Genomic DNA, 15,145 nt, shown 5'->3' with positions numbered 1-15,145 from the left:
CTCTAACGAGCTTCTTAAACACCGAAAGTCTAGCATCCATAATATTCAAATCGGAGAAGAGCAAGTCATGATGCTCTTGAATTCGGAAAATCGGTGAGTTTCTCTGGATGTTGGTCTTAATGTTGGGTAGGTAGAACACATTCCTTTGTCGGGTGGATCTAGTACGATGATCAAACGAAAGCTGGTGACGAAGTTTAGAATCGATTCGGCTATGAATCAATTTGAATAGGATCATTTCATCGTTTTCCAGTCGCCTGGATTCCAGCGAATGAAGTCTAAGATGTTGTAGTCTCTTGTCGTACGATTGTCGTTCCATGTTAAACTTGTAGAAAAACATCCTCGAGAATTTCTTTTGCACTCGCTCCAACTGATCGATTGAGTTGTGATAGAACGGACTCCAAACGGACGAACAATATTCAAGTCTGCTACGAACAAGAGAATTATAGAGTGTCACAAAGCTCGACCGATCGGAAAAATATTTGCCACAGCGGAAGATAAATCCAATAAGCTGGTATGACTTCCTCGTAATGAAATCTACGTGATCGCTGAATGACAGCTTCTCGTCGATAATGACTCCAAGATCGGTTTTTGATCGCACTCGGTCAATAACCTGGCCACATAGCATGTATGGAAATGAGATGAAGTGGTAGTTGTTGTGGTTTGCATATTGAAATTCAATTTGTTCTCTAACAAAAGACGAACTAGATTTTTAATCTTTAATTTCTGATTTATTATTAGTTACGAGTTCCGTAAAAAACGACGAAAGACCTGAGAATCTAGAATTTCATTTGTCCAACTATGTGGACAACCACAAATACTTCCGAATCAGAAACACATTCACGATATTTCCGTTTCTTTCAGTGTATGAAGAAAGGGTATCTTTTCGCTGGTTTCACTGGTGGCTTTACTTTTCGACACTAGACGAAATGTAACTAAATTTCATCACTAGTGAAGAAAAGTAACTACAATTGACATCTCGTGACGAAAACAACCCCATTTCACAGCTTGTTGAATAAATAACTATTTCCGTCGCGTCTAATTTTCTGTTCTGCAAGGAAAAACATCTCTTATGTGCTATCATGCAAACCATTCATTTTAACCTATCATAGACGGCAAACAATCCAGCAGTATTTTTATCGAATCTATTACTTCTTTCAATCAAATTATTTTCAGTCAATTTACTTCAATTGTTTGAGAATTCATTTTGCTATATAAGACCGCATTCGGTTATTTTAGTCATCATTAGTGATAACAGATCAATAGATCTATTCATGATTAATCACATATCTCTCACATGCTTTTGTTTTCTATATGGTTGAAAGTAGCTTATTACACACCTAGGGAAAACAAGAAAGTTGATTTAGGTTTCAAAAGCATGTAAAATCCATTACATAACTCGGGATAAAAATGAAAATTCTAGTTTTCGAGTGTTTATTGATCTCGGCTTCGGCTCGGATCAACAAAATTCACATGCAAACTCGACATTTCAACTTGTTATCCTTTGTTATGTAAATCTACCTTTAAGTGCACATTAGCATGACCTGAAACTGATAAAAAACATTTCAGAAAATTACCTGCGGCAGGTCCTCTAAATAATCTTTTTTCTCATAAAAAAATCATGTAACTACCCGCCACAGATAACTTTATTTTTCATACGAAAAAAGGTTACCTGAAGACAAATCTGAAATCTTTTTTTTCAGTACATGAAACATTTGTATAAAAAAAACTCAGGTCACATGAAACCTAGCCGACAGGTTCAGGTTAAGTAAGTTTTTATATTATCCTCACTCACCTTAACTTCCAGATCATAAACCGATTTTCGACCTTGTCCGAGTGCACCTTATTTTCTCATATTCTTGTAATTGTAAAAAGGTCTTTGCACTTAAAACGACATATTTGCTGTGACAATGTAACGCAAAAAACCATTTGCACAAAGTGATATTTTTTAGGAATTTTTTGACCAATTTTTTTGATTGCATCGAACCGATTTAACTCTAAATTAAGAGGACCTAAGTGCCACCACGACAATTACTTTTTTCCTGTCGTTAATCATACCAGGATAGACAACGAGTGAAATACATAATAATCGTTGGGATCATAATCATTTCATATTTCTATCCCACCCACGATTTACTCGAAAACGAGGGGGTGGTCACCCTCCAGGTAAATTGTCCGAACCAAATTTCAAAAATTTTGATTTCGAAAGCCTTCTGAAATTTCAATGAAAATTTTCATTTCGAGTATCTGAACAAATGCGCTAGTGATATTCCCCTCTGCTGGTTTAAATGCACTCACACAATTTTCTCTAACAGGGAGATGCTTCACACTGATTTGAGGTATTTCACAAGAAATTATTTGATTAATGAAATCGATCCTTTCCATGTTACGTGGCTAAATTGATACAAAATAAATAAAGCCAACAGATAAGTCGAACCAAAAAACATTTTCCTATTAAATCGTAATGCTCAGACGTTATAAGTTTCCCATATTTGATTTAGTCAAATGAACGCCGTTGAATTTTTTATTATTTGCTTAAAAACGTATAAACCGTAAAAACGTGTTGTTGCTTTCGAAATGTTTCGAAAAATGTTCTCATGTTTGGTTGCACTGTGTGTTTGAATTCTATATTTGCTCAAAGACGAAAATAATAGAAATAGTTGAAGCAAAGCGAGATCTCATAAAACATTCCATTCATTGAAAAATCACACACAGGTGTTGCACAGGTGTCTTCACATTATTACACTTTGTTAGTGTAAAAAAAACAACTAATTCGAAGACGAAAAGAATTTTTATGTGAAATCGAGTGAAATGAACTTTTCAACGAAATAGGCAAAAGAATGTTCAATTTTATAGTTATTTGCTGTACGGAATTAGCTTAGGCATATATTGAATCGCCGAAGAATGTTATAGAGAAGAAGTTGTAAAACCTGTATGCAAACTAACATCACATATGGCACTTGTTAAAAAGCAAACATTTTCCGATCGAAAGGAAATCGGTAAATGTTTTAAAATTGAAATCTGGCGTTTTTCTACATAAAATTTGCAATTCGTGTTGCCTTTGTATCGTAATGTAAAAGTGTACGCTGGCAGCCTGTTTACTCGAACAATTTTTAGATTTCATAATTTTGTTAAAATATGCCACGACATGACTATTTATAGACATAGACCGCCTGTCCTTATCGTTCCATCAGGAAAAGACCCTCGAGGTAGAAGCTCTTATTTTGTAATTTAATTATGTTTCCGCAGCGTGAATCTACTTCCTTTGCTTTTAGTCATCATCATCATCATTGAATAGCATTGACTAGTGCTCATGGATAATTGTTGTGCATGTCCGTATATATCTACGTGTATTCGTTGATATCTTTATTCAAATGTTTTTGGGTTTGACTCCTTGCAAATATAAAATGTGTGTTGTTCAATTAATCGTCTGTATTGTAAATACAAGTGAAAGTATAACGCATCAGTATAGTGGAGCAAGTGGAATGACAGAGGCAAACTGGGTGTGTTTCTGAACATTTTTAGCAAATTTTGAAAAATATGAAAATTCGGAAAATTGTAGGAATCTTTGGAAAATTTTAGGAAATTTTGGAAAACTTTGGAAAATTTTAGGAATTTTTGTAAAATTTTAGGAAATTTTGGAAAAGTTTAGTGAATTTCGGAAAATCTTAACAAATGGAAAATTTTTAACAAATTAACTTTCCAAAAATTGTACCTGTTCGCCTCTGTCGTCACACGTTTTTGGAAAATTTTGGAAAATCTTAGTAAATTTTGGAAAAGTAAGATTCGGTCGTAAGAAAATGTGATTTCAGTGGTAGATGTTAGACTCGAAAGAGCTTAAGCATAGCACTGTCAAGCGTCAGCTTCGGTGCTAGACAGTGCATTGGCTTAAGGATTTATTTTCAAGCGTTGAAAGCTTTTCAAATCGGATCGGAATTTCTATATTTTTTTTATGTTGCAAATTAACGCATTGCCTATTTTAACTTCTTCTCCGAGTTCCATCCTATTGAAATTCAAATTTTGATGGGTATTTCGCTTTAGCCCGTGTTGTATATTTGATATCCAAATGCAAGGGGAAACATTTCGCCAAAATGTTACCGAATGTTGCGACTATATTGGCATAGTCCTCTTACCGACCCACAAGCAAGAACATGGGCGCATGAATTCCATTCTCCAATCTCACCCTCTGATAATGTCATTAGCCGAATGATTCGATTAAGAAAAACGATTTTTGCGTTCACAAAACGTGAAACATAAAATACTTAATAAAACGTTGCAGCATATTCGAACCCACCGAGTCGGATGTTAAACAAAAGAAAAGAAAAAAAAACATAAATCCAAAGAAGAAAAAAACAAATCAAAACATGGCTGTGTTATTGTACACATATATATCGACTTGAAGATTCCTCTCCAAAAAAAAGTCATTCAGGTAGGTATCGTTCCACGAAACAGGGGAAATTCCGAACGAGCTCGTAACACTTCGACACAGCCGATAGCCCATACTCATTGCAACTGAGAGGAGGAGTTTTCCGATTCATATAAATTCAACATGCAGGAGAAATGAGAATTCATTTCAAGTTAGAGCGTCGATGTAAGTGGGATAATCTCGGTGAATGTTTTTTTTTGGTTTGTTTGAATAATTCCGTCAGTTGTTTGTATAGTGGAATATCGATTGCGTTCGTGGTTGCAGTTTGATCCCATCTTTCTTTACGTCGACTGTGAAATACATATATTTGTATATTTGAAAGGTTAATAACTAATTTGTTGAATGACTGAGAGGTTAACACAGTGATTTGATAGAGAAGCAAAGAAGAAATAAATTTCTGTGTTTAGTTACATGCTGTATACGGTTACACACATACTATATGGATAACACTCGTCTATCGTAATGTGTTTGATGAAGTAAACATTTAGTGTTGTGTCTATTATATTTACGTTATATAACTTCTTACAAACCGAAACGGATTAACAATGAAAGCTATTACTGCTGTGTGTGCAAATGGCGCCTCCGCTCCAACCATAACCAATGGCCGTATATCAAGGCATCGAGATGGTGAAAATGATGAAATACAAATGTATCTGTCAAAGTTAAAAGACCTAGTGCCGAATATGCCAAAAAATAAAAAAATCTCCAAACTGGAGGTCATACAGAATGTTATCGATTACATTTGCGATTTACAGCGAGCGCTGGAAACAACATCGAATTCATCAGCAATTAGCAATTTTGATGCCAGTGCCGTGTTATGTGAATCGTTAAGTCCACGTCAGCCGTTGGGTGTGCGGTCTAGTCCAAATAGAAATTTTGCTAATAGCACTTCCGAAACGAATGCGGTAAGTGGACAGTTTACAAATCATTTTAAGATGTATTGTCAGTTGTTAGACAGTGTTTTGTTATTAATGAATCGCCCATTGTGTGGTGTCTCTTGCCGTTACACAGTTTTGGCTTTTTAATTGAAGTGCCGTCACTGATAAAATTCCTCCTTTATCTTCGGATGCGTCATAAAACAAACCAGTTGTCATTCCATAGACATTTCGTTTTAGCAAAGTCTACCCAAATGTACATACGACCATTTAAATGGTCAACGACCGTTTTCTGTCAATCTACACAACTATCGCACATCTTCGTCATTCACAGCAAAGTTCAAAGGCGTTTTATTGCCACCTAAATCTCCCACAGAAACCATATTGATTTTGTTCTGCACAGATTTCTCGTTCTAATCAAATTGGTTTTCCAATTCCACTTTGTGTATAACATCGGACCGCATCGAGTACATTAAACATTATTAATGTCAATGGAATTCTGGTGCATAATTTCTCATTTCAACATTCTCAGCGTTTTATATTGTTCGTTCAAAACTTCTTCACAGTTTTTTTCTTCGTGCATGGGACAAACGGGCCATTTATCGATTTCGTTGAGACTTCACATTGTAGAGGAAAAAGAAATCGGTTTTTACATTCACATTTTTTGTGTGGCGTGTAAGTAAAAGCGATCGGTGTGAATAACGCGTTGCAACAAAGCGTCACACGCGTGGGACTGGTGAAGATATTGTTTGACTTGGAAATTATTATTTTTTTTTTGTAAATTTAATTGAAGCAAAACTGGTGAGAGAAATGGTGCTCTTGTCTGTTGGGAAAGTAGTGATTAAGATAAGATCACGAAAGACAATTGACCTTTCACAATTTTTCATTTTTATTTTGCAAATCCCAAGACTAATTCGAATTTTCAGACACAATACGATTTCTTTATGATCAACCTTTTAGTTACTACGTAGAATAACAAAGGTCTAGATACTGTTGTTCCTTCTTTGACTCTGAAAGGTCTAACATTGCCTGTTCATTCTTTGGCTCTGAAAGGTTAAAGTTCGCCTGTAATCACTTTTCACAAACCACATCGTTTTCCGTGCATAACGAATTCACGTTTCATGTTCTCACGTAGGTATCCCATAGAAATTTCCTCTTTCTCTGTTAACAACTCTGACATTCAATTCACTGCACCCAAAATCGAATTTTATTTTCCATTTAAATTATAAAATTTGAATCGAATCAACCCATCGAACATTTACGGTTACAAAAATCGGTGGAAAAAAATGATGAAATGTTCGAACCTGAAACACACGACTATAATTCACCAAAAAAAAGTCGTGTCTCAGTTTTAACATTATGCAACGTTCGTCTCATGGCGATACTCAAAAAATTTACATTTTACCATCAGACTATGATTTGAAAATAAATTTGTTGGAACGGAGACGTGCACGTGTTCATATTGCCTCTCCTTCTCCAAAGATATTAGATTCGTTTTCGTTGTTGTTGCTATTGTCGTTGGTATGCAGTGTGTGTATATAGAAGCCATTATTTATCCCCCTTGCTGATAAACAATGTTGATTATATTTAACACTTAGGGAACTACAGTCACATCGAATTCCTGTGTGACCAAAACTTTATTTTTAGTCAATCTTTTAGCATCCAGTGAGACACAATTCGATTTCGAATACAATCGAATAACAAAAAAGAAAAAAACGGTTCTCACACAGAGTCAATGGATATGATTGTTAAGTTACGCTGGTTGTATAATGCCGGCGAACGTCCTTATGTCAACATTCCGCATAAAATATTAAAAATGTTTAGGGTGCAAACGAACCGGAGCAAACATTTAAGCATCTGTCGACCTTGCGTTCAATAACTTAAAATTGCTTTCATTCAAAAGATTCAAAACTATTTATATGAACAGGAGGGATACCATTCGCGGAATTGGCTTTTTTGAATTTCTCGTTGTGCCGCATTGTACTATGGGCCTGGTATAACAATACTTTCACATTTAAATAAATAATTTTCATGGAAATCGAACTCTTGGCCCTCATTTGTACAACTTTGATTCTTCCACACTTTTTTTTGTTCAAATGCCTCTCTGTCCTTCTACAAGTAAATATAAACTTTCTAAGAATGAACCTGGAGGTCCTCATTCATCGAACAGATTAACTAAAAGCTTTTAGTCAGAAAATATTAATTCCCAAACAACTATGTAAGGTAAAAAAAATCAATGACCTCCGATCGGACAGGATAATTCTTATGAATAAATAAATCGAAATGCGCTGATTCACGATTTTTTTCTGTCGAACAATTTGTTTGGTTTTCAATAAGGAACATGTTTTCATTTCTATGTGCATACGCTGGACGTACTTATTATAACCTAATGCTTACTTCCATATCAGACCATAAATCATATTTAAATGAATTGGTGGTTGACGGAGTAATTTGTGTAGTACCGTGTTGATAAATTGAATGTTGTTGTCGGTTTATTGATACGTTTGACGACATCGAAAGAAATGGGAACTTGGCCGAAACGTGTAATTTTAACTTGTAATTACATGTTGAACAAAGTAAGAATATCATTTCGGATTGTTTTGCTTCTGAACCGTTTGATTATTTCCATATTACTGACGATGGGAAAAAAAACGTCACAATATTAACAATGAATCGAGTCTCTTCATAAATGCATAATGTATGTATGTGCCTCACACTCAACATACAGTCAATTTTATGTTAAACAGCGTCATCGACAAATGCTTTCTTTTCGAAATACAATTTTTTTTGTCGTCATAATTTCCTATTGTACTGATGCCATCGGTTGCGTTTATTTTGACCATGTGCACAGGAACAGGAACAACAGAATGAACTTATAAATTCTTAAAATATTTTTTAAACATTCGCATTGTTCACTTAAATAGAAGAGACCCCAATTTTCAGCTGAAGCCAAACAGTGAATGAAGAGAAGAGAAGTAAAATTTAAAAAAAAACGCACAGCTGAACATTGGAAAGGTGCTGAACCCTCAAAATAGTCATCAATTCTAGCTGTATTATATCGTATAGCATTTGCTCATTGATATCAATTGAAATTCCCCTAAATTACTCTTAACGCCACATATGCATCACTTAAAATCGTTACATAAGCAAACATTGTTTGGTTATATTTTTATAACTAAACACGCATCGCAAACACAATACCCCCGGTCATATGTCGAACTATCTTCGACGGCGCATTATTTTTCTTGATAAATTTTTTTCCATTATTCCATTCTCCGGTTGTGTATTGCAGTTAAACAATAAATTTATTTTGAAAATGCTGGGCTGCCTTCTTTTTCGTGAGAAAAATATTATTAAGCTTCGCGATGTTATACATGCAAATGACTAACAAATAAACCAGTCGACCTTTGTTCGGTTTAGGCGAAGAATAAAAAACAATTTTTTAATGAAAAACAAGACGTGAGTTGAGTATACCTACCGTGAAACGAAATATACTTAGAAAATAGAAGACATTTTTGTTTGTACCGAAAATTATCGTCATACGTAGACGCGCACATACGGAGTGTATACATTAACGAGCACATAATAACACACACAAAAAATAGGAACGAAGAACAAACTCTGCTATATTGCTCAAACAACAATCAACGTTCCTAATGTACATATTTGTACAGTCGAGTACATGCAGTACATTATCGAAATTAAAACGCAAATATGAAAATGGAATGAATATTTGATTATAACAAGTACAATCACAAGTCTCATATACTCGTTTTCTTGAATAAATTTCGTTTTCAACTTTTTTTTTCGTCTTGTTGTTCTCTGTCCTTTACTCGGGTTGAGTAGACACACTCATTATATTTGCTGTGTTCAATTATCATCGTCAAACTTAAATTACAATCGTCATACTGTCATAAACAATTACATGAAGAATAAGGTCTTTTATGATTGTTCTATACGAGAAACAATAGAAGGCAGTCATACTATATGTATGCCCAGTCCCCAATTTTGGGTTTCACAAGCAAAAGGCTAACAATGAAAGTGGGTCGAAATTGAAACGGTTAACATTTGATGTCGTAATTGACTTAGCTTAGCTACCATTTCACAAGAGAAATGAATCTTCAAATCAACTTGATTCTATCGTTCACACTACCAAGATCCACCAAGCCATACACCTTGTTTACAGCTAAGTGATTTTAGGCCTCCAAATTTTGTAAACAAGGAGTTGTTAAAGAGCTGCCTTGAGTACACCCATACACCGTTTTATTAATTGATAAATCCAACAGATCGAACCATAAGTAAACCACCTGCTAGTTTTTCACTTTTCAGTAATCCATCTCTGGAAAGCTACATGTTTGTAACGATGCCAGTGTGAGTCTTTTATCGAATGTGCAAATGATTTTTCTTTTCTTTTTAAGATTTTCTTTCGTTTTTCATCATCATCATTCCTTTAGTTTGGATGAACACATTGTGATCGATGTGCTAACTGTATGATATGGTAAACAGTGGCAGGTTCTATAATCCATTGAAATATTCACGAATTTTCGGGTAATATTCCAAGGGACCAGTAAGTTGAGCGAACCCATAAGATCCAACGATTTACTCTTAAATAGGGATCACAGGAATATGGGCTGGCACAAAGCACCTAGCAGAGTAGTATTGATTTTGTCAAAAATCGGCACGATTGACTGTAAAACATAGTAACATTAACATTTTTCTACTGCTATTCTGGGTGCTTTGGCTGGCATCACGTTTTCATTACCATGCAGTAATAACACTATTAAAACCAAATTTCTTACGATTGTTTTCTCTCTCTTTACTTTCAGATAACAGATAAACCTAGTGATGATCGGTCGATATAAGTAAGTTCCAACCATCCACAATCCATCAATATTATTTAACAAATCACTTATGGATACGGTCCAGTTGCACCATAGATATGTAGAGAGAAGAACAGAGAAAATATTTTCAACGCAATGGAATCAACCCTTCCGATTTTGATTGTACAATCAAAGTATAAGAATCTTGTAAAATAGAACCCACAAATTTTATGTTCGTAGGATTAAGTCAAGAGGATGTTTTATTAGTTCTACATTGCACACAATATGTTTCTCAGAAAACCTTTCAGGAACGACTAGTCACTTTTGTCGATGACAAAAATGAGCGTTGTAGCGGTTCTAGCTCTATTCATGCTGCAAGTGCGCTTAAGAATTTTAATTTTAAGCGAACGAATGACCGACATGAATTGATTTTGATAAAACAAATGAAAGATGTTGTTGCATTGAGCGAAAATGTTAAATCAAAGTGAAATCACGATTTAATGGTTATCCGCTTGCCGTTCCTGAAAGGTTAACTACACCTCAATTTATACAGAAATAAAATTGAATTATGAAGTGACTATATTGACCTATATTGTATTGAATGGACCCATAAGATTATATTAAAATAAATGAAAAATGAAAATATTATTGTAACAATGTTCTGTGATCCATAGAATTAATTTTTTACAAAATATTTAGATTGCAACACCACACGAAAATTATAAGTAAATGAAGCAAAAGAAGAAGAAAAAAACAAAGAAGGAAAAGAGCAAGAGAGTTTTTGTTTACGCGCGGAGTTGCACTTCGTTGCACATTCACACACGGTGTTAATGAGAACCAGGGCCGTAAATTTGTAAAAAAAAATGAATTTGAGTTTAGTGCGATCGAAGTAGTGCCGAAGTCATGTATAAATTTACGCACTAGTGCGTAAAAGTGACATTTGTAAAAATGGGGACTCCACTGTCGTACATAAAATCTTGTTCCTAACTTGTGCCTTAACTAGGGACTAAACATTTTCCCATATTTTCTTCAATTTTCCTAGAGTTTCCATGTTTTTCTTAATTTACCTAAAAAGTATTTTTGGGGAAAATTTGTGAAAATGTCAGAAAATTGAGGAAAATTTTGCGAAAATGTTTTCCCAAAAATAGTTTTTAGCATACGCCTAGCTCTCACATCGTTCGGGCAAAATTTCCACGAAGGCACTTGTTGGGAAAATAACTGTAAATGAAAAGATACAAACATTTGAATGATGTGGTCACATTGATATTTTTCTAAAAATATGTTCCACAGTGTGGGTGGAATCTACTACACCCTTTGCATTATAAAATAAATAAAGAAAATATTTTGTGACTTTCGTTTTAGGTAATCTACTTTTTGGCATTTGACGATCTAAATTTTAAAAACTTTGTTTTTTGTTATTTTTTATTGTTTCTAGAATTTTATTTAGTATTTATTGATTAAATGAAGAGAATTTTTTTTACATTTTATTGCTTCTTTTTTTATTGAGAGAAAAACATTTCCATTTGAACATCCTTCCTAGTAAGACACACAAAAAATGGGAAATTTTTATTTTTAAAGTTTATTAATTAAGAGCACATTAGTCATGCATTGTGTAATATAGAATTGAGAAATTTTTGTTTAGTAATCTAAGTGAAGAACACAATTAAAATGAAAATAAAAAAAACGCAAAACCAGCAAAACTATATTGAAATGAATATGCATTTCAATCGGAGGCAAAAAGGAGAGCAAAATGTATAATAAAATTATGTATGAACAAAAATATAAAAAAAATCTCGTTTTATATTATATACCTTTCACGATAAAGAGCGCCGGCCGCCGCACCCAGTTCATGATGCACCTCTATAAAGTGTAGACTGACTCTTAACAATATAATATAAAATTAAAGGCGAACCATTCAAATATCGAATATTATTTTGCCCGAAGCCAAATGTTTTGCGGCCAGTAACAAAATGCTGGGATTATTAAGAGCAGATTTTTCTTTATGGAAATGAAACGTTTTGTTGTTTCGACACGGTCAGGCTATTGCTACGGAAAAGCGGTATGATACATTGCACGGTATTAACATTGAACATTTGGACGTATACTTCTACACATCTTTTTGTTGTTATTTTTGTCGAAGTCTCTGTACTGATTTGATGAAATTAATTCTGGACATTTTCACAATAAAGCCTTGCAGTTACTGTTATACTGGGTCGTTCATATAGAAGAGTACAGTAATACTGTCCTACAGTATAGTCTTGTGAATAGGCATAAAAAACTACAAAAAATTGCATCCCTTACTACAACCTAGGTAAGTTTCAACAGCTATCGTCTGTAACCGATAACGGCTTCAGGAATGAGCGACGAGCTCTGACTAACAAAAAGTGAAGTAAAATATTTCTAATCAACCTATTGGAAACCCTTCGATCAAATGAAGTAATAGATTCCGATAGTCAAACTACTGATATGCTTGCGTTTGTGATAGCTTAATGTAACTTCTGACGTCTGATTGGAGCATGATTTTGTAGAAAACAGCCCTAGGAACGCTCAATCGTTTTCTATAGGTATACGATGTAGCCCACTGACATTATACTTTTACATGGCTCGAATGAGCTATTAGAATTCAATACAATAGTTACTACTGAGTACAGATTAGAGTAAGATTTAACTTAGAACAGAGAAAAAGGTCATGAGTTCAGTGATGATATAGAAGTTCAAAAGTTTATCGACGCTAAACAGAATGTTTCAGCTCTTGGTACAAATATCTTCTTCTCAAAAGGTGAGACGACGAATGTTTAAATGACCGGATTCTCCTTTGGTATTAAAAGTACCGCATCTTCATAGAGACCAACTGATCGAGGGTTAAGGGAAAAGACAATAAGAGAGGGACGGATCGATTTTTTCGCGATTTTTTGTCAAATATCAGTAGAAATACGAAAAATAAGAAACTCGTACATCGGGCATTTCCAAAATATTGTCAAGTTGAAAAGATTTTACAAAAAGAAAATCTATGAAAATAGAGCCTCCCACTCCCACTCAATTTCACACCCAAAATGTATGTCAACTTAGTCAAATATGGTTTAACGAAGAAAATCGTCGTCAAACACACAAAAAACTTGCCTAGTTATGTAGATCACGAAAAAGGGGCGCTAGAGATTTGAATGATCCAGAGTGCTAAATATGCTAAATGTGGCACTAGTATCAGTGATTTTAAGCTACAGATGCATCTGCAACCATAACTGTGTGACTAAGACAACTACACGGTGAATGAAATATTCTGAGGCCTTACTTACTCAGATATTGATCGCGTAGATGAAATTCTGCTATTGTATAGTTTGAGAAGCCTCATGTATCCCCCATTGTTTAAAGAAAAATATTTCTCGATGGCGTTCTACGTTACATTCCCTTCGGTTTATTCTTAAACCATACCATTGACTACAATGAAAATCTAGGTAACCAATGAACGATGTCGTCAAAGCCATAGAATTTGCATAAACCAGCACAAGTGATGACTACATTACAGCAGTAATTAAAAATCGCTTTCATTCCGCTAATGACATCAAACGACATGCAAATACTTTTATGGATCCATAAACGAAGAAGCAAATTTCCAACAAATTTTAACAGTTGTGTCATAACAGATGCATTCAAGTAACATGCGTACATTAAATGAACATATTTACAATAGCAATATCAATCGGTACATTTGTCGTTTATATGCATATGGACACATAAAAATGCTGTTAAGTATTTTGTTTGCATTTCATAAACGCATTTCATCCAATGGAAACTACAAAATGCACACCACTCGTCAGAAAATCATTTAATTTCATTACGTGAAAGCAATTTGTAGGATAAACTTTTATCAATTCCATTTTCAAAATAGAGAGAGAGAAAAAAAAACGGTCGCTTCACAAAATGTGTGCACGCCACACAGGAGGTGGTATGTGTATACATGTTTAGAAAATTAGATTAGCGAACGGTATAATAGTGCACCCGGTAAAGTGGTAGTATTATTAGAGTATATTGATGGGAAATCAAAATAAATTTCTCGTTACAACCCAACGAATATAATAGCGTAACGCTTAGAATAGTTGACACAAAGGGTGAACATCTGGATATTAAAAATGGCAAGGGAAGTCCATTTGAATTGCTTTATTATACCAAATGTGTTTTTATGATTCTTAAAACAGTTTTTAAATCTTCAACACACAAAAAAAATTGATTATTAATATTATGACATGATGGTCTGGTGTGCCATACATACCATTAGAATACAAAATATAAATTCTTCAATGAACGGAGTTGTATGTGGTGTTTCTTATCCTGTCGAAAATAAATTTCTAAAATCATAAAAAAAAACTTCTGGTTACCCAGAACTGCAATGAGTGGCAAGCATATGTTATGCCTAAATTGATATTGATACGGGCTATTTATTAACTCAACCGACATGTGAGTCTTTCGCTTATCTCAATTGAGTGTAACTAGTAACTAGTAAAACTGTAAGAAATGCTGTTGCAACGACCGTATCATTATACTATGTAGGAGACTCTTGTATTCGAATGGTTTCTGTTTTCCCATTCATAGAATGTGTTTTTGAATCAGGTTTTTTTTTTCTTCGTCAGACAGTATGCTCGTACAGGACCATTCGGTCCTATAACATAGACAAGTCAAATGATTTCTGGTTTTGATAACTTAAGTTTCCAACACAAACCAATAAAAAAATCGTTACATTTTGGTGGTAATGGAGAATGGAGACCTTAAAACCTTAAAGATTTTTCAAAAAAATTGTTTGATAAGATAAAAGATAATCCCACGACGAAAAAAAAAACGAATTTCGGTTTGGTAATAATGTCGAACGGATTTTGTTTTTCTCTTCGCAAGTAAAAATGGAACAAAATCGTTCCTCTGTTTATGGAAATGTTCATGATGTACGCGTGTGCATTGCATATGTTGCAAAACGAAATCAGTTAACGAGAATTCATCATGAAAAATGTTTTCCAAATGCTGCAAAAACAGAAATCTTT

The 15,145-nt window shown here is 34.2% G+C and overlaps 1 long non-coding RNA gene across 1 annotated transcript; it reads left to right on the top strand.

Annotated features, from left to right (window-relative positions):
- Positions 1–4,556: 4,556 nt before the first annotated feature.
- On the top strand, positions 4,557–11,909 carry LOC119078010. The gene is made up of 2 exons (XR_005087923.1): positions 4,557–5,328; positions 10,125–11,909. It is a non-coding gene; the product is annotated as an uncharacterized LOC119078010 (long non-coding RNA).
- Positions 11,910–15,145: the final 3,236 nt, after the last annotated feature.

This window comes from Bradysia coprophila, unplaced genomic scaffold (assembly GCF_014529535.1).
Source record: "Bradysia coprophila strain Holo2 unplaced genomic scaffold, BU_Bcop_v1 contig_24, whole genome shotgun sequence".
NCBI lineage: Eukaryota > Metazoa > Arthropoda > Insecta > Diptera > Sciaridae > Bradysia > Bradysia coprophila.
The sequence above is the reverse complement of the archived record's forward strand: the minus strand, read 5'-3'. Positions and strand labels throughout refer to the sequence as shown.